Here is a 20,624-nt window from a genome sequence, read left to right on the forward strand (position 1 = left end):
TGAACTCAGCCCATCGAGGCATCAGCCTATTGAGGCATCACTATTGAACAAGCTTTCATGATTGTACTCTAAAGCCAAATATTTCATGCTGATCGCGGCCTTCATTCACAAACGCAAACCGTTGCTTTCCTGATTGTTATCATCTCAATGTCTTATCTCTGCCTCTCGTGGCTCCTCGGAAAGTTGCCTGGCAACAGCCCTCATTTATAAATATATGGTCAATCACGGTCCTATTTTATGATCACTGTCATTGTTTCATGGTTAAACGTAGCCTATTACATTAATGCTATCGAAGCTCTCAACTAATCTCGGTTCCGATACATGAACTCAGCCTATCGAGGCATCACTATTGAACGAGCTTTCATGACTGTACGCTAAAGCCAAATATTTCATGGTCAATCGCGGCCTTCGTGCGTCAACGCATGTCGTAGCTTCTCTGATAGGCATCATCCCAATGTGTTATCTCTGCCTATTGTGCTATCTCTGCCTATTGTGGCTCCTCGTAAAATCGCCTGGCGACAGCCCTCATTATTCATAAATGTAAGGTTAATTACGGACCTATTTTTAAAGAAAGACATGGGCGGGTGCATATGCTATTTAACTTTGCTTTATTTTATTTTCTCCCTTTCTTCAAGGTTATTCGTATCTCTGCTTGTTTATGTCTATCTTGACTTTTATTTTTATAACTGCAATATGTCTAAGCCTATCGCAGCTTTTGAAACTCTACACTCATTTATTTATTTATTTATTTATTTATTTATTACGGCCAATCGCGGCCTAATTCATTAATGCAAATTACATTTAATCTCGGTTCCGACGTATGAACTCAGCCTATCGAGGCACTAACTTATCGAGGCACTAATTTATCGAGGCATTTGCCTACTGAGGCACTAACCTATCGAGGCATTAGCCTATCGAGGCACTAACCTATCGAGGTATTAGCCTATCGAGGCACTAACCTATCGAGGTATTAGCCTATCGAGGCACTAACCTATCGAGGTATTAGCCTATCGAGGCACTAACCTATCGAGGTATTAGCCTATCGAGGCACTAACCTATCGAGGCAATAACCTATCGAGGTATTAGCCTATCGAGGCACTAACCTATCGAGGTATTAGCCTATCGAGGCACTAACCTATCGAGGTATTAGCCTATCGAGGCACTTGCCTATCAAGGCACTAACCTATCGAGGTATTAGCCTATCGAGGCATTTGCCTATTGAGGCACTAACCTATCGAGGCATTAGCCTATCGAGGCACTAACCTATCGAGGTATTAGCCTATCGAGGCACTAACCTATCAAGGTATTAGCCTATCGAGGCACTAACCTATCGAGGTATTAGCCTATCGAGGCACTTGCCTATCAAGGCACTAACCTATCGAGGTATTAGCCTATCGAGGCACTTGCCTATCGAGGCACTAACCTGTCGAGGTATTAGCCGATCGAGGCATTTGCCTATTGAGGCACTAACCTATCGAGGCATTAGCCTATCGAGGCATCACTTTTGAACGAGTTTATGATTGCATTCCAAGTCAAATATTCATGGCCAATCGCGGCATTACATTAACGCACATCGTAGCTTCCCTGATTGCATCATCCCAATATGTTATCTCGGCCTATCGTGGCTACTCGTAAAGCGACAGCCTTATCATTTATTAATGTAAGGTCAATTGTGGTCCTAATTTTAAGTAAGATGGGGACTAATGTATATGCTATTGAATTTTGTTCTCATTTATATTTTATTTTCTCTCTCTCTTCATACCTCGGATGTAGGCTATGCATCTTAAAATCTCAGCCTATCGAGGCTTCGTTTAAAATCTCCACCTCAAGTTTCGCGGCCAGACGTGGCTTTTGTTCTTGTTTTAAAGATGATAAGCTCAGTTCACATATAGTGTCATTTCCACACTCGATCTTGGTTAAGTTTCTAATCAATCATCTTTATCTCAGTGTATCTCGTAGTTATAATTTCTCACATATAGATATTCACATTAAATAAGCATTAAAGAAGTTGTCTAATTGTCTTTCCTTTTTTACTAATTCTCCTGCATGCTTTTCAGAATCCTCATAGGTACGTATGGAATTCATCTCTTATTCCTTATTTTTGGGGGTAGCTCCGCCCCTGCCTCTATCATCAGGCAGGACCTACAAGCTAACTTTCAGACCCGGACGGAGGACGGGGCCTACGCCAAAGAACTGAGACGGAGCTTGTCGTGCATCTATATTTATTTTTTCTGTAAAACCTTTCATAAAATAAATTCTATTTCATTCGAGAATCCTCCTGAGTCTTTTTGGTAGAACATACGTTCTCGTAGCGTCACAGTGCTTTTCCCTGTTGAAGCCAAGCGGCTATGGGGTGAGATTTCGGTCACAATTCTGCGCGCGCAAGATCACATTTTGAGCGTGCAAAAGGGCATTTCGCACGCGCGTGAACTGAGTTTTGCGGAGAAATGTTCGTCTCGCAGATAAGAAAATATTGCGAGCGAACGAAAATCAATTTTGCATTTAAAATAAGAATTTGGATGTGCGCGGACGTTCTCTTTCGCGTGTGCAAAGTTTAACTTTCTTGCTCCTTTCATACCAGCCGTGACCGCTCTCTAAGCGCAGACAGCTCGCTTGCTCAACACAACCCAGTGTTACAATATGCCATAATTCCAGCCAATCAGAGATGAGACTGCTAAATTCTGATTGGCTGGCTTGAAAACCAATCACAAGACTCCCTGCATCACCGACTGCGGAAGAGAACTAGTGTAGTTGAGTTTATTATTTATGAAAAATATTCAAAAACTTCACTGTAATTCACTGTATTGTTGGCAAATTCAGTTCACACATCACTGCTGTCCTGATGGTTATACTACAAGACTGACTTTGTATAAATATAGTTTTGCGTATTTTTTACGATTATTATTTATGAAAAATATTCAAAAACTTCACTGTAATTCACTGTATTGTTGGCAAATTCAGTTCACACATCACTGCTGTCCTGATGGTTATACAACAACGCTTATTTTGGGAAAAATATAGATTTTAAATTGTATATACTATTGTAAATGTAGAAGTTTTATGATTTTTATGAAAAATATTCAATAACTTCACTGTAATTTACTGTATTGTTGCCAAATTAAGTTCACACATCACTGCTGTCCTGAAGGTTATACAACAACACTTATTTTGGTAAAATACAACTACAATAAACTCAACTACACTAGTTCTCTTCCGCAGTCGGTGATGCAGGGAGTCTTGTGATTGGTTTTCAAGCCAGCCAATCAGAATTTAGCAGTCTCATCTCTGATTGGCAGCGAGCAATGGCATTGGCAATGTTGAGCAAGCGAGCTGTCTGCGCTTAGAGAGCGCTCACGGCTGGTATGAAAGGAGCAAGAAAGTTAAACTTTGCACACGCGAAAGAGAACGTCCGCGCACATCCAAATTCTTATTTTAAATGCAAAATTGATTTTCGTTCGCTCGCAATATTTTCTTATCTGCGAGACGAACATTTCTCCGCAAAACTCAGTTCACGCGCGTGCGAAATGCCCTTTTGCACGCTCAAAATGTGATCTTGCGCGCGCAGAATTGTGACCGAAATCTCACCCCATAAGCGGCAACCTCCCCGTCTCTCTCTTGAAACCAACACGGAAGTGAGTTAAACTGTAATTCGTTGACTGGCCGCTTGAGGCTGGCTGCAGAAGTGAGTCAAATCTGTATCTCCCCCATGTTAAAATTACCAACTTTACAGCAGAAAATGTTTACAGCCTGGATCTCTATGTGGCTTTGGTCTATACAGCTAATTTTGCCCTTCATAACAACTGTGAGGGAGGTGAATTTTTTTATAACTCATCCGTTTAGTTGATTAATATTTAAATTTCTGCATAATTAAGGGTGTGTCCACTTTTGAGTGACAGGTCTGCTGTTAGCCGCGTCACTACTCTCACTTCACCTCAGCAAATGTTGCTGCTGAACTTGCCATCTCTGCAGTGTTTTCTGTACTTTTTTCGGGATTATTTCATACAATTTAATACACCCATTACTTCGCCCACAGCTTTGGATTCCGTCGTTGTCGTCGAGGATCATTCGAGAGAACAACCAGCGCTGTATTTCAGTTGTTTTCCTCTGTGAACATGCACTAATGGATGTCTGACAATTCGTTTTTGGAGTTTTCCGATTTAAAAATGTCAATAAAGGCTCGATCGTTCTGCTCTCACGGAACAGATAGATTATAATATGCTTATGTACCGTCGGATGAAATCATGCAGGCGTCGGCGCTTTCTCCGTTCATGCAATAAATGAACATCCTTGAATGAGCGCGGATCTATGGTTTAACCCATTTGAGAGGCGGAGAAAATCAGAATTTAAAATGGACTGAATAACGTTAAGCTCTCTACGAACTTGACGAGCGATGCCGCGCTGACGGACCATAGACTATAAAAAAAAAGAGTGACTGACATGTAACTGTTATGCACATAAATCACTGTCACACACACTCTCTCAGAGTAATAGTTACTGCATAATACATTTTCAACTAGCAAAATAGTACAGAATCACGATACACAGTCTCACTTGTTTCCATGTCTTTTAATAATATTTCGAAGGGCAAAAACAGTTGATGATGTAAAGCCAATTAAAAGTTCCTGTCACTTTAGCGCGAGCCCCTGTGCAGTCGTAGACTTGGTACTTTCAGTAGCATATAGACCTTATGTAGCCCCGCCCCTTTTCAGCACTGTGCTCGTTGTCTTTTGACTTCCGGTTTTATTTTCACAGCGATCTTGTGTATTTATGAATGAACGGCTCATTTTAAAATATTCCCGGTCTACTGACATTTGTTAAGACATCTGGTTTAAACATTACAATCCTCATGATAACTTTCGTTAACTTTTGTTAACTTTATATTAAGTAAATCCACTACAAAAGCTAATTACTCCTGGACAGCAATGCCATAGGAATATACAGAGCGACCGCAAGAACGGAAGTTCAAAGACAATATTCTAAAGATGGCGGCGCCCTTGTTTCTCTGGCGCATAAGGTCTATAGCATTACCTCCCAAGCCTGAGCTAACTCGATCACGTCGAGTGGTGAGCGTGGTTTCAGATAGCCAGCCTCCTCCAGCTCCACACACGCCCCGCCTCTTTGCCCATTTTCTGTTCTCCGAGAGTGACGCAAGGTGACGTGAGGCCAAGATGGCGACGGCCGACTCCGTCCACTTTAGGCTTCAAAAATGCTCTTCAGAAACCTACGGGTGACGTCACGGACACTACGTCCATATTTGTTTACAGTCTATGGTTGAAGCCTATGGAAGGCATTTTCTGCCAAATTTAAATAAATAAATTAAATGATTAAAATTAAAATTAAAACCAGATTAACAATTTCATTACAGAAAACAGTACGCAAAAAATGTGACAAAATTGAGAATGAAATTAAATGATTTCATTTTCACAGCATTATCCCTGTCAAATTGAAAAATAAAATGCAATTGGTGATTTCACATTTCATTTCCACTACAGTCTCGAGGCAAGACTGCCAATATTAAAATAAAAAAGCGAAACGTGAAAAAGAAACTACAAATACAGTTTTTACAATGCTCGTTAGTAATGCTCACGCAATAATAGTGACACAATTCAAATACAAATGTAAATTTTCGTTTTCATTTTAATTCCTCTTTTATTTCACAGTTTTCATTTTCGTTTTCATTTTCAAAGACAACCTGCATGCAAATTATATGTTAATGAGTGTGTGTGGCTTATTCTAGTAACGGCGCTGAGACACGCCTTCTGCAAAGCTAAGTCATCGTCCCGTGTGCATGAATTGAATGTGTGAAACAAAATTATTTAAATGTGATTATATTGTAATCGAGACGACGAGATATGGTGAAATCTGTTAGTGAGCTTTTGCGGGAAGCTGCCGCAGCATTAGAACATGGAAACAACCAGCCTGACCATGTTAGATATGATGTTAGACTCAGACTAGACCATAATCGACGACGAGGTTCATTCATGTATTAGGCTGTTTTGGAAATTCAACTATTTGGGTGTACAGAAGTCTTAGTAACACAGTTTCTACAACAATTATAGCCAGACATTAATACCCAATGGCTTTAACCGAGGACCTCGGCCAATGTTTCATATTCGCGTCGTGCCTAACAACGCCCTTCAGCCGTGACTTATTCAGATGATACAGCACTAGCCTATAGTAGCCTGTTTTTATAAAACGGTTACCACGCAATACAAATATTAATCCCGAAACATGTGTATCTATGCAACTTTCATGAAGTAAAATGAATCTCTAAAAGCCAATTCCTTCCGCTGGAGAAAAAAAATAGTCCCTGACCATAAACAGCAACAGAAGAAGTTACATTAGTTCTCCATTAGATGGAGACAAAGACTGTCTTAATGAGTGAGTCAGTCAGTAGAGAAGACTTTTGAAATGACTCAAACTTGTGATCACGGAGAAGAAAGACGCAACTGACATGACTATAGGCATGGACAACCCCTATTAACTGTTAAAAGTACAAGATATCACACCGGACATTCAAACAGATTTTTTATTATGAATATAGGACTGACCTGAAGGAAAATGCTAGCCTACTGTAAATGCAGGTACACTCGCTTTCTCGGTCTCATCCAGAAGTTGTTACTGGAAATGAAAATCAGCATTGTGATTCTTTTTGTACACAAACGCAAAATAACCAAAAGACACGTAACAGTTAAACAGCGGACAGATACTGTATCTGAATAAGTCACGGCTGAAGGGCGTTGTTAGGCACGACGCGAATATGAAACATTGGCCGAGGTCCTCGGTTAAAGCCATTGGGTATTAATGTCTGGCTATAATTGTTGTAGAAACTGTGTTACTAAAACTTCTGTACACCCAAATAGTTGAATTTCCAAAACAGCCTAATACATGAATGAACCTCGTCGTCGATTATGGTCTAGTCTGAGTCTAACATCATAACTAACATGGTCAGGCTGGTTGTTTCCATGTTCTAATGCTGCGGCAGCTTCCCGCAAAAGCTCACTAACAGATTTCGCCATATCTCGTCGTCTCGATTACAATATAATCACATTTAAATAATTTCGTTTCACACATTGAACTCATGCACACGGGCTTAAGCCTGTTTTATACTTATGCGTCGGACCTACGCCGAAGCCGCCCTCTACGCTGTAGAAGGCGTGTCTCAGCGGCGTTACTAGAATAAGCCACACACACTCATTAACATATAATTTGCATGCAGGTTGTCTTTGAAAATGAAAACGAAAATGAAAACTGTGAAATAAAAGAGGAATTAAAATGAAAACGAAAATTTACATTTGTATTTTAATTGTCACTATTATTGCGTGAGCGTTACTAAAGAGCATTGTAAAAACTGTATTTGTAGTTTCTTTTTCACGTTTGGCTTTTCATTTTAATATTGGCAGTCTTGCCTCGAGACTGTAGTGGAAATAATTTTTCAATTTGACAGGGATAATGCTGTGAAAATGAAATCATTTAATTTCATTCTCAATTTTGTCACATTTTTTGCGTAGCCTACTGTTTTCTGTAATGAAATTGTTAATCTGGTTTTAATTTTCATTTTAATCATTTAATTTATTTATTTAAATTTGGCAGAAAATGCCTTCCATAGAAGCCCAGCGTCCATTGACTTCAATGGGGCTGCTTCGAACAGTTTTTTTCAATGCTTCGAAACTAGACGGTCATTGGATAAATGCTGTGATTATGTCCCGCCCACGGACTCTCAGGGTCTCTGGGGGTGAATGAGGAGTGGGCTGGCCTGGACTCCGGCTTCTGCGTGATGATTGGAGGGTGTATCGAAAGGCTGCATCTCCTTTTGATTGACAGCGATTTCATAAAATAAAAAGTCGCTGCCGCTGAAGCTATTCGAGCTCAGTCCCATCGCTGATTTTTCAAGTGTAGTCGAAAGACAAACTTCTGCAACCTAATTCTTGGTATTTGCTTGTCGAAATTGCTAGCCAATTTTCATAATACATTTCACACAATTATATATATATAGCTTTATTATAGTATTACTTATTATATTTTTTATATTATTATTATTATTAATAATTTAAAATAATTAATAAAATAATAAAAAAATATATAGTATTAGTAGTGATATTATTATACTTTATTATATTATTATTTATACCTTTATTATATTATTACATTAATACAATTATATTTAACTCTGCTGGCCATTGAGAGGACACTGGTCAAGTCAATGGAAAAGCCTTGTTGGTACAGGGTCACAGAGCATTTTCTTGAAAAGGAAAATTAGAATTTACGTATAAATAAATGGACAGTTTTTATGATGTAGGCCGAAAATGAGCTTCCCCTCTTTGAAAGACCAGCAGCCGCCGCCCCATACTGCGCGCTGGCTGGCTTAGGCGGTCTGGAAACCCCCCTTGCACTCTCGGATTCGCTCAAATCAGCTGTCATTCAAAAGTGCAGGGGTCAGCGGCCATTTTGACGTTGAAATATCTGTATTATCAGAGAATGTCTAATAAGGGGAGAACTTCCACTCTCAGTAAACTTCCGGCTTCTGAACTGGTTCCAGTTCCACTCTGGTTCCATATGAGGGTGCTCACAGGACGAGTGCAGAATGAATGGAGGTCTATGGGCTATATACCCCTCAAAATCCACTTTTCTCAGGATATAATTTGTCTTGTAATTTGAATGTTGTATTCGAAAGGAGATGCAAAGAATTTACACATTGCTGGGTGATAGATTTTTTAGAGTCACTTATCATTGTACGACCAAAGATACTGCTTTACGGCAATCCTTCAGTCACTTTGGTGCTTTCGCGCTCTGCACTTTCTTTTCTCTCGAGGCATCGACAACACAGCTGACACAGGTAAACACACGTGCTAGACAAGTTTTTCTTCTGTTTGTTTCTGGTCCCGCTTCGGATGCCACGATGCCATCAAGCGGTATCTCTGGTCGTAATCAGTCCTTCACTGACCAATCAGCGTTCATTAGCAGAATGCTAGCATGTTATGGGCAACAACAACTCAACCTGTAAGAAATCAAAAGGACATAAAGTACTCGTTCATTCAACTTTCAACCTATAACTCATGTTGAACTTGCAAAACCTACAATCAAATCTGAGATTTCTCAACGGCAATCGGGTGAAAGAGACACATTTAGCCGTCTAGCCCCATAGACTCCCATTCATTTTGCACTCATGGCGATCGCCCCCAGTGGAACTACAACCAAAATACGGTACAATAGGACTTAATAGGGAGTGGCCAGGCTCTCCATAGACGGGCTCTGGTATTATTTACATGTGAGGAGTAGTTTTACCACAGAATGCATCAAAGTTGTGACAGCTCTGTTGGCTAACTTGAAATGCTACTACTACATGGATGTTTATTGATATATAAATGTGTTATGGACTAAATACTTACTGTAGCTGAATTGGATTGTATGGAGCCTTTACAGTGTAACTAAACCATTGTTGTTGGAATGTAATGGATCAGTGCATGAACAGGAGGCTTTTTAGGTGAGTTTCTTCCAGTTGTTGTTGTTTATTTGGCATGTCTGTTGGTGGTCTGACAAAGAGACAGATTGTACCCGCTGTATTGATTGTATACTAAAATGGTTTACATCGTTCGAATCACTTTTTTTTTTTTTTTTTTTTGAGTTTTGAGTTTTGTCTTTCAAAAAGTTTAAATCTCTTGACAAACTAAAATACATAAATTACATTTGTATGTATTCTAAATTAAAGACACAGGTTGTACTGAATTTCAGTTTGCTTATTTTACTCAAGATAAGGATTTATTAAGTCCACATGTCATGCAAACTAGAAACTCTGCTTCTAACCACAGGTCGAGAGCTGTTGCTCCAAACACACAACTTTGCGATGCTGTTTGCGAATGTTCGTTGGAACGATGGTTTCAGGAAACATAGACTCGTTGAACTGTGCTGATAACGATGGAACTTGCGAACATAGTTGGCCAACGATGCTTTTGGGAAACGCACCCCTGTTCGAGTTCTGCTCAATATAATCAGTTATTAAAGGAGAACTCCGGTCAATTTTAACATTGAGCTCATTTTTTTGTAAATTTGGAGTGCTGTCAATACAGAGAACAACGACAAAAATCAGTGTTGCCTACACCGTGTTATCCTCTTTTTAAAATTTGCACCCTGTTAAATGGGGCAGGTTTTCAACCTGCGTTTAGCCTGCTTTAACACACTTGATTTGTCATTACAAGTGCCCAGCCAGGTGAGTGAGTTTATTTAGAGTGAACACGGTGAATCTGACTGCAGTAGATGTGAAAGAAATGAATAAAAGTGATGTTAATTCAGCCAGCGAAAATACCTGTATTTACTTCCTGTTTTCGGTTGAAGTCCACAGTAGTCGATTGTCGAGTTCACGCGCGTGATCATAGATACTAAACCTATGCGGGTGAACTCGACAATCGACTACTGTGGACTTCGACCGAAAACAGGAAGTAAATACAGGTATTTTCGCTGGCTGAATTAACATCACTTTTATTCATTTCTTTCACATCTACTGCAGTCAGATTCACCGTGTTCACTCTAAATAAACTCACTCACATGGCTGTGCACTTGTAATGACAAATCAAGTGTGTTAAAGCAGGCTAAACGCAGGTTGAAAACCCCATTGAAGTCAACAGGGTGCAAATTTTAAAAAGAGGATAACATGGTGTAGGCAACACCGATTTTTGTCGTTGTTCTCTGTACTGACAGCACTCCAAATTTACAAAAAAATGAGCTCAATGTTAAAATTGACCGGAGTTCTCCTTTAAGTTTAAGTTTTTTTTATATTAAGTACAATGAACTTTAAGTGATGTTGAGTAATATGAACTCACTTTGTTTGGTAAATTTGACTTTTAGGTTAACAATGTGACTTTTAAGCATAAAGCTGCCTAGCATGTCCAGAAATCAGCCCTGGACAAAAACTCCAGCTTTGAGCGGGGAATGGATTCTAACGTAAACACTTCTGATTGGCCATTGCGTTCAAGAAATCAACAGATATGTCTGTGACTGGCTACATTGGTCCAAGATGCGAAAACACAAATAAAAACCTTTGACGCTCTCCAGAGCACACACAGATACGCACCTGGATTGTTTGCCAAATCACCAATATGCTATTATTACGGAGAAAACTGATCCTAGACCAGCAGTAATGGGCAGCTTTTTCCTCTAAAAGCATAAGCAGCAGCAGGCAGTGGTTTGAAAAATATTTTAACTCTAGTCTCAAGTCCTTGCCCAGCCTTACACACATTCCACCTGTGACTATTTACCTTCGTTATTGTTTGTGGCAAGCAGGACAAGGCCGAGGGCCATGAGAATGGGACAAGGCCGGTGGAGGTCACAGAAGAGCACAACATTGTAAATAAGCTAGAATATATTGCATTCTTTGAGTGTGACATAAGCTGCGACATTAACAAAAATGTATCTGTTACCATGTATTGACTGTCTTCTGATTTGCTGCTCCTTTTTTTAAATGTGTGTTTTGTGTTTTCATTTTCATTTACCCAGACAGATCTCTTGAATTCATTCCTAACAGCTTTATACATCCCTCTGTCCCAATGCTTAAAGTTATTTTAATAGTTTGGCAGAACTGTTTGCTCAGATTAGCTTTCCACATCTGCATTGTTTGTTACTCGTGTTCTGATTCCTGGAAATCGGAAAGCCTTCCAAATCTGCCTTGTCACTCTGAACTCTGCAAGTTCCTGCAAATCACATGACTGAAAGGAAAAAAAAGTGAAACTGAAAGGAAAAATAAAACTGAAATAATGAGCATCACCTGCGCAAGGCACCGGTCTCAAGTTTCTCACGGAGGAGCTTCAGAAGCATAAAAGTAGGAGAGAACGACAGTGAAGGTGTCATGATTCCTGTCTTGTGTGGACTTATGTTATTTCCTGTTCTGTGCCATGTTTTGTAGTCCTTTGTAGATGTTCTTGTTGATTAGTCATTATGAGTTAAGTTTTACTGCTGCTAGATCCTATGCTGGTCTGTCATTCTGTAACGCTGCAGGTTGAAGCAGGGAAGGATGCAGGATCTACTTGCAGCAGCTTTTATTTAAACAAACTCTAACAGTCATAAACTGGATCACAAGAAACAAGAACAGAACAACTGAACAGAACAACCAACATAACGCAACAACGACAGACAAGGAACAGACTGAAACACAGGGCTTCAATACACAGAACAGATCAGGGAAACGAGACACAGCTGGGACAAATGAACTCATAATGACTAATCAACAAGAAAAACAAAGGACTACAAAACAGGAAATAACATAAGTCCACACAAGACAAGGGGCACACAAGACAGGAATCATGACAGAAGGATGAGAGAGGACCAGGCCTGGACTATTTTACGTTATGTTTGGTTTATATGTGTGTGGCAGTCGTCCGTCCGTTTTGTATTTTATGATAAAGTGTTTAAAGGTTTGCCAGTTCCCATCTTCTCCTTCCCTGAATAACAAACCTTGTTACATTGATCTTATTCTGTTTATTGTTTATTTTATTTAACAAATTTTGTTTTTACGAAACTGTCGGCTGACAATGAATCACATTTAACAAATCTTAATTATCACATTATTTTTAACCTATTGTAAAATTATGTAATTTGAGTGTAGGCATTGAGGTCCACCCTTTTTCAACAAGGTCCACTCACTTCACAATGGTCTAACTGAGTGTTGTTAAATGGGACAGTCTAGTCGCTCTAGCCTTTGAAAGATTTCTCATCACCTAAAAGCGGCAGTAACGTTTGTACTGGACTTTTTTTGAAAGTTATATTTAACTGTCTAAAAACAACAAAAAGGTTCACAACTTGTCTAAATACTGTTATGGTTTGTGGAGAGATGAACCCAATCGCAGATAGTATGCAATTAACACGGTTTTATTCAGACAAAACAGGGAAAACAAAACCCAAGATGGGGCAAAACAAGGCTGGTGGGCAAAAACAAAGACTAACTACACTAGACTAAGACTTGACATACCTAGACAAATAACTAACAGCAACAAGATCAGGACTTTACAAGACAGAGTTCTTCACAAGGTACTCACGGGAAGGTTTACAAGGTTAACTAAATGATGAAAAAGTGGTATAAGAGTACTGGCATGAGTTTTAAGAAAAATCATGTTTAAATTATTTACATCACAAGCATGGGAAGCGTTCAAAGAACACAAAATATTATATAATTTTGTGCGATTTCAGAAAAATAGAATTGCTGAGATTCTGCTGGTACTGATGTGAGAAACAGAGGAACAGTAAATCTAGCGGATAATTCTTGTACAGATGCAATAAAATACTCATTGAAAGAATTAGCAATTTTATCATGATCAGTGAGAAGAGTACCATTTATGGATATTTGTAAACGGTTGTTATTTTTAATTTTGTTTTCACCAGTTATAGATTTAATTGTTTGCCATAATGTTCTTGGGTTGGAAACCGTTCGATTAATTTGATTTTCAAAATAAAACTGTTTTGCTTTGTACAATTCAAAATTACACTTATTTCTAAACTGTGTGAAAATAAGCTTAGCCTCAGGTGTTTTTAGTAATCTGTAGGCTTTCAGAGCCTTTCAGGCCTTCTTTTTTAAAAGCTGCAAAATGTCAGGAGTTACCCAAGGTACTGTATTTTGCCTAATATGTATTTTACAGGTAGTAGTACATTTTTGACGTATTGTCTCCACTCTTCTATGGAAATTTGACAGAACATGATCAGGATTTGGCAAAGACATCTCATTACTCCAATCAGTATCAGCAAATTCAGCATTAAACTAAGATGATTTAGAGTTTGGTACATTTTTAATATAATTATTTTTATGACATTTTGGCTGTTTAAAATATTTCCTTATGACATATATGAGTGAATGATCTGAAACTGCTGTGTTTATCACTCCAGATATACCATACTTGGAGGGTTGATTAGTGAAAATAAGGTCCAAAATAGAATTTTGTGTTTTACCAAATCTGGTGGGATCTTTGATTAATTGATGAAGACCATATTTTATGGCAGTTGTTTTCAGAAGTTTTGATGAATTATCAATCCAATTCAAGTTAATGTCACCAAGAATAACAAGCTCCTTAGTTTTAACAGATTTTATTAAGTCAGAGAACTGCAATAAATATGCAGTTGGACAATAATAGTAACTGAGAATTGATTTGTAAAGTAAACAACTAGTTGAAGTGACTCTGAAACTGTTGAAAGTTTTACTATAGAATGTACATATTTTTTATTTACATAAAGAGCAACACCACCACCAATTTTATCAGTCCTGTCTCTGCCATATAATGAATAGTTTTCAATCGCAAGAAAGGAATCTGATATAACAGGGGTCAGCCATGATTCAGATATTGCCATGACATGAGCCTTAGTTTGGGCAAGCATGATTTTAAATTCATCCAGTTTGGGAACAAGGCTTCTCATGTTTAGATGACAAATTTTGAAACCTCTAATTCTACCAAGCTGGCATAAAGTAACTGGATTTTTCCTTAGACACGATTGTCTTTTTTGTGCTCTAAAAGGTTTAGAATTAAAGCCTAACAGGAGGAGATTTAAATAGCAACTGAGGTATAGTCGATATGCCTACAGGTTGTTGAATGCACTGCAGTTGAGATAGATCCATGTGTGGGACACCTGCATGTAAACCCAGGCCCAGAGTGCTATTTAAAACATGAGTATAATATTCCAGGAACATACGGAACATAACACACCCCAGATCTGTTACCACACACAGATGGAAAACTCTCCACAAAACACAGACGTCAGGAGAATAACATAACGCTTGGTATTTTAATGTTCCATGGTATAACATGAAAAAGGCAAGAGCTTTTTTCAGTCACTCCATTCCTGTCCCTCTGCTTATTTTCTTTTTTTCCCCTTTTTATTCTGCTGTAACAGTATGAAAAAAGACAACAAATACTATGAATATGTGGTCTGCTCTCACGATTTTCAATGCACTAAGAATCTCTTTTTTCTCCCCAAAACCTTACATCTCTTTCCAGGTTTGTTTTCATGCAGATGCTTTACAATTTAATTGTTAATAATACCCATTAGCAGTGTTTGTTTCTAAAGGAGGTAAATACAATATTTATTGTATGTCAAAAAAAAAAAAAGACAAATCACTTATAAATGATTTTAATTAGTGTCTGAATGTAGGTCTACTTTAAAAAGAGATGGGCCACCTTGCAAATAAAAATGAAACCACATGTAAGCTGTGAGGCTGACAGTAGATTATGAAGTCTTACAGAAATATCAGGACTTCCTCTGTAGAAAAGTGCAGAACGCTTTATATTTATTTACGGGCCGCATTATGGCCATGCAGGTCAATTGTGATTGTATTGCTTCTGGATGTAAGCTAAATGGTTAGCCTCAAACTAACTTTCTTTCTTTCTTTCTTTCTTTCTTTCTTTCTTTTTATTGTGTGTGAATGGTATCCAGTAAAAATTAAGCTTTTGGTTTCTGACATTACAGCTGTGGCTGTCACAGAAAAGCACAACATTGTAAATAATCTAGAATATATTGCATCCTGTGAGTGTGACATAAGCTGCGACATTAACAAAAATGTATCTATTACCATGTTTTGACTGTCTTCTGATTTGCTTCTTCTCCTTTTTTTAAATTGTGTTTTCATTTTCATTTAGCCAGACAGATCTCTTGAATTCATACCTAACAGCTTTATACAGCCCTCTGACCCAATGCTTAAAGTTATTTTTATAGTTACTGCAAATCGCATGACTGAAAGAAAAATGAAACTGAAAGGAAAAATAAAACTGAAAGGAAAAATGAAACTGAAAGTGGAAAGTCTTCAAAATACTGGTACAGCCCAAATGGATAAAAGAGAGGGGCTCCAGCTGGTCCTCCTCATACTCTTCAAACATCAGAGAGAAACATTTCAAATTCAGGGTAAGTATCTGTTTCTTTTCAGGTGTATTACTGATTTATATTCATGTCTGCTTGTGATATTCAGTGTTTGGATATTCTGTAAACAATCAGTGGAGAAATGGCAGTGTGTGATTTGGGGAAAGAATTAAGGACAGATTTGAATGAGGCAGAATTTTTAAAGTTTCACTGATGAATTTTAAATTAGACCAGGTTAAATAATAAACATGAAGAATGGATTTAAGATGAACTGCTTTTTATCATCTTTTGTTGTTGTTGTTGTTGTTTTGGTATGTTGTATTTTAGAATTTTAAGCTTACATTTACAAATAGGCTCCAGGAAGAGGGTTGAGAACCACTGAGATAAATCAGTTAATCAAGAGTGCATCAATACTTAAATACTTTTTCCCTAAGAATGTCTTTGTTAACAAAACAATATATATTTTTACAGAGACGTATACTATGTTGTAGCAACTCATAATGTAATAACTGCACATAATGTGGTATCACATTTATTACACAAATAATTACATTACATATTACATACATTATTGTAACAAAATATTCATAATGTAATAATTTGATCAAAATGTAATAAAATCCTGAGCTCACAATGTAATAACGATTTTAACATTATGAAAAATGTATTACATTATAAACTCACCAAAAAACGTGCCATATTTTCATAATTGTAGTAGCTTTTAAAACATAAAAAATATTAGTATTCCATTACAGTAAATTTCTGTCAGCACCACTGTCGTCAAATACGATTGACTAGCATTCAGTTTGGATTGGCGGTATGGTTCTGTTCTGGGCAAGAACTCCCTGCGCATTCATGCAGCCTAGCATAAGAGCAGGGAGAGCAGTGATAACCCCCCGAAACAAAACCATACGCCAATATCCCCCAACACAAACTGACAGCGAAATTCTGGGTGCCTTTTTTTTTACACACTACCAACATTGTTAGTCGCATATGTTCAGCAGCACTACAGATCAATATACTGTGGGAAGCATCACCCTAAGCTGGAGCAAGCAAGGACTCATTGTAACAAGCGTGTTGCTGTAGCCAATAGTTCTTATTCGATCTACGTCATCAATGTTTACGGCGGCCATGTTGTTGACATAGAAACCACGGCAACTGTCGAGGCAGCGTCCATGGTATTATCGCTGTATTTTATTTTTTTTTAACAGCGCGATGGTGTGTTGTGTAATACACGGCTGTTCTAACAACAGAAATAAGAATCCTGAAGTTTTTATGCGATACCGACTGTCAGAAAACGTGAATGGAAGGAGACAGAGGAGTTGGGCCAGCGCAGGAGAGACTTGTGGCTAACGTTAGCTATATAGTCTCAACTCCCCACAGCAAAGTCTGTTCCCATCATTTTACCACATGTTAGGGGGGATTGGAGGGATGTAAAAAATGTTATTGCATAACAATAAGTGTGTTGTGATTGTCAAAACATTTTAGCAACTAAACTGAATTTTATTAGGTTTAGTGACAACATGTTACAATGTTTACATGGTACAATTTCTGGTAAGCTACGTACGCTTTTTTATTATTTCAATTCAATTATTGTGATTTGATTTAATATTGACTCATTTTGATAAATATTAGGTAGGCTACACAAGATAGGCATTAATTTTTCTCAAGAAAAAACAACTCACCTAATGCTGTAAACATACCCTTGTGAAAAAAAAGTGCACTTAAGTGTACTTTTATAAAGTGTACTTATTACATAAATAATATACTTTAAATATATACACTTAAGTGTGAATTAAATGCCATCTTTTCGGCGCACTTAATGCACATTAAGTGTAATTAATTTCAAATATATCATATATTAAGTTGAAATAAAATGTAATAAGTTGCCATTAAGAGTGATTTTTTGGAACAACTTAATTGGTACTTTATTACAACTTTATATATACTTTCATAATTGCTTCTAGTGCTTTTAAAATATACTTAAAGTGCACTGCAAAATGTAATGACACGCAATTAATGTGATTTAAAATATACTTTAATATCAGTTAACAATACACTTAAGTGTGAATTAAATGCAATGTTTTCGACACACTGAATGCACATTAAGTGCAATTAATTTATAATATATCACATATTAAGTTGAAATAAAATGTAATAAGTTGCCATTAAGAGCGATTTTTTGGAACAACTTAATTGGTACTTTATTACAACTTTATATCTACTTTCATAATTGCTTCTAGTGTTTTTAAAATATACTTAAAGTGCACTACACAATATAATGACACGCAATTAATGTGATTTAAAATATACTTTAATGTCAGTTAACAATACACTTAAGTGTGAATTAAATGCAATGTTTTCGACACACTGAATGCACATTAAGTGCAATTAATTTAAAATATATCACATATTAAGTTGAAATAAAATGCAATAAGTTGCCATTAAGAGTGATTTTTTGGAACAACTTAATTGGTACTTTAATACAACTTTATATCTACTTTCATAATTGCTTCTAATATCTTCAAAATATAGTTAAAGTGCACTACACAATATAATGACATGCAATTAATGTGATTTAAAATATACTTTAATGTCAGTTAACAATACACTTAAGTGTGAATTAAATGCAATGTTACAATCAACAAAACTAAATGTAAAACCCTCTAAATTTACTGACAAAATAATCTCTAAAAGAAGTACATAAAAACCTTTCTGTTGATGCACAAGAAAACCCCAAGAAACACTATGCATAAACACAAACAGTTTTGGAAAGAGACCTTTGGGTAATGCTTTACAAAAATATATTAGTTACCTACTTCAGTTAACATGTCATGAACTAAGAATGAATAATACTTTAAGCATTTATTAGTCTAAGTAAGATAATATTAGTCTTGGTTAGATCATGTTGGCTAAAAAATAAACTAATATTAACAAATGAGACCTAATTAAAAGTTACCGAACCTTGTTATTTAGCTCTTAAAGGGATGTTCAGCAGAAGAAAGAAATTCAAATTTCAATCCAATTTTTTAAGTTGTTGGAAAGTGCTGTTTATGTCAATGTCCCAGATGCTCTCCAGAGTATATGTGAATGGAAATGTTTCAAAGATGCAGGAAAGTCAGAAAAAATGCCTTGAGGAAAAAAACAAAAAAACAGAAAATTTGTTTATAATACAGATCCAGTCCATTATTATATTTGGCTCAATTGAATGAAAGAGATAGATATACAGTTGCGCTTCAAAGTTGATATACACCTTGCAGTATCTGCAAAATGTTAACAATTTTATCAGTAATAGGGATCACAAAAATGTATACGTTTTATCTTTATTTAGTACTACCCTTATGAAGCAGTTTATTCTGCAAGGTGTATGTAAACTTTTGACTGTTAACTGTTGATAAATTGTGTGATGTGATTGATTACCTCAGTCACCAGGGCCACATCGTAGTAGAAAGCTGGGCATGGTTCCTTCTATTTCCCACAAACACCAGGATTCCACTGACTACGCCATCTTTACTGACACTGGGCTTAAAGTGATTAAAAATAGAGAACCTTTTTATTGCTACTTTACAGGGAATTAAGCATAACTTTATCAATTACACAAATATAGATATATGACCCATGCAAACCCAGGACCAGTGCAAATTAAGAAAGGTATTCTTACATTTTAAGCTTGCCCCACATAGCTATCTTCATGAAGGATGTTCCTGTTCTTGTATTTACCACGGTTGACACAGCAATGCTGCAAGCCTTCTTCCTTTGGTTTGTTACCTATAAAATATATGATGATTATAGGGCAGGTGTAAATGCACAGGTGGGAATTTATTACTTGCACATGCAAAAGATTCAAAGCATTTAAAAGCTATAGGGATAACGTTAGTTAGTGACTTGAAAGTAGTGTTTTAACTTGATCAGGATGTGCTGTCATGATAAATCTTGTAAAATCACCTCATCAATACAGGTCTGTGATTCCACACCGCTTGCACTGTATCTCCAATAACAAATATGAACTGATCCTGCAAAATGAATGTTTAAATCCAGATAAACACAAAAATATTACATATTCCAAAACAAATAGTAATTGAACAACTCTTTAAATACAAAATGAAATTGAACACATTACAAGCATTTTTTTATAGAGGTGGGTAATATATTAAATATTTATGGTGGTTATAAGATTGATTATTTGTATTAAATGTATATAAACGTCTTCGAGTGTTACAATATTGGATCAGCATTCAGCAAATGTTTAGTAGCTTGTTTAAAATAATTTAAAAAGTCGGTTTAGTTTAAAAAAAAAAATCAGCAACCAAATTCCTCGAACACGACCACACACGCCTTCCTCACATTACAATGTAAGACATTATTAGAATGCAATCATATATAAATTATTGAAAACATGATTAATTCACCTCCCGAGTCTATTGAGTTTATAATATATGCGATTAAAATGCACTCAGCAACTGACATGTTACGGAGAAAAAAATAATTAACTAAAGAAAGCATCAATATATACTTACTTGACTGATTATTTGCAGCATAACGTCTCATCTGCAAACAAACATCCAAACGTGGTGCTCCTTTTGTTCTCTTGTTTGGCTAGCTTCAGTATCATCACGCATCGCAAACGGATCGCAAAACATAGCGCATTTTTCAAACTCTAGTGAAGTAGAGCGTCATAATGACGTAGTATTTCTCGCGCATGCGCATTAAACAAAATTTTCATATATCATGCATGGTTAAATGTTATTTCAGCTTTTCTGTTTAAGTTGAAGTTGTTCTAACTCATTGTGTTGTTAAAC

The 20,624-nt window shown here is 36.9% G+C and overlaps 1 protein-coding gene and 1 long non-coding RNA gene across 4 annotated transcripts in view; one reads left to right on the forward strand and one right to left on the reverse strand.

Annotated features, from left to right (window-relative positions):
• The first annotated feature begins 15,810 nt into the window (after positions 1–15,810).
• Positions 15,811–20,624, forward strand: part of LOC307152878 (up-regulator of cell proliferation-like) — a 37,472-nt gene continuing 32,658 nt past the window's right edge. For 2 of the 3 annotated variants that reach the window (XM_079861861.1, XM_079861862.1), the window contains exon 1: positions 15,811–15,870. The gene's annotated coding sequence lies outside the window, so the exon portion shown is untranslated. The remainder of the gene's footprint in view (positions 15,871–20,624) is intronic. The other variant, XM_079861863.1, reaches the window with a different exon arrangement.
• Positions 19,504–20,457, reverse strand: LOC307152900. The gene is made up of 3 exons (XR_013820086.1): positions 20,343–20,457; positions 19,771–19,838; positions 19,504–19,593 (listed from the first exon to the last, which is right to left on the reverse strand). It is a non-coding gene; the product is annotated as an uncharacterized lncRNA (long non-coding RNA).

This window comes from Squalius cephalus (genome assembly GCF_949319135.1).
Source record: "Squalius cephalus genome assembly, chromosome: 24".
In the NCBI taxonomy this organism is placed as follows: domain Eukaryota; kingdom Metazoa; phylum Chordata; class Actinopteri; order Cypriniformes; family Leuciscidae; genus Squalius; species Squalius cephalus.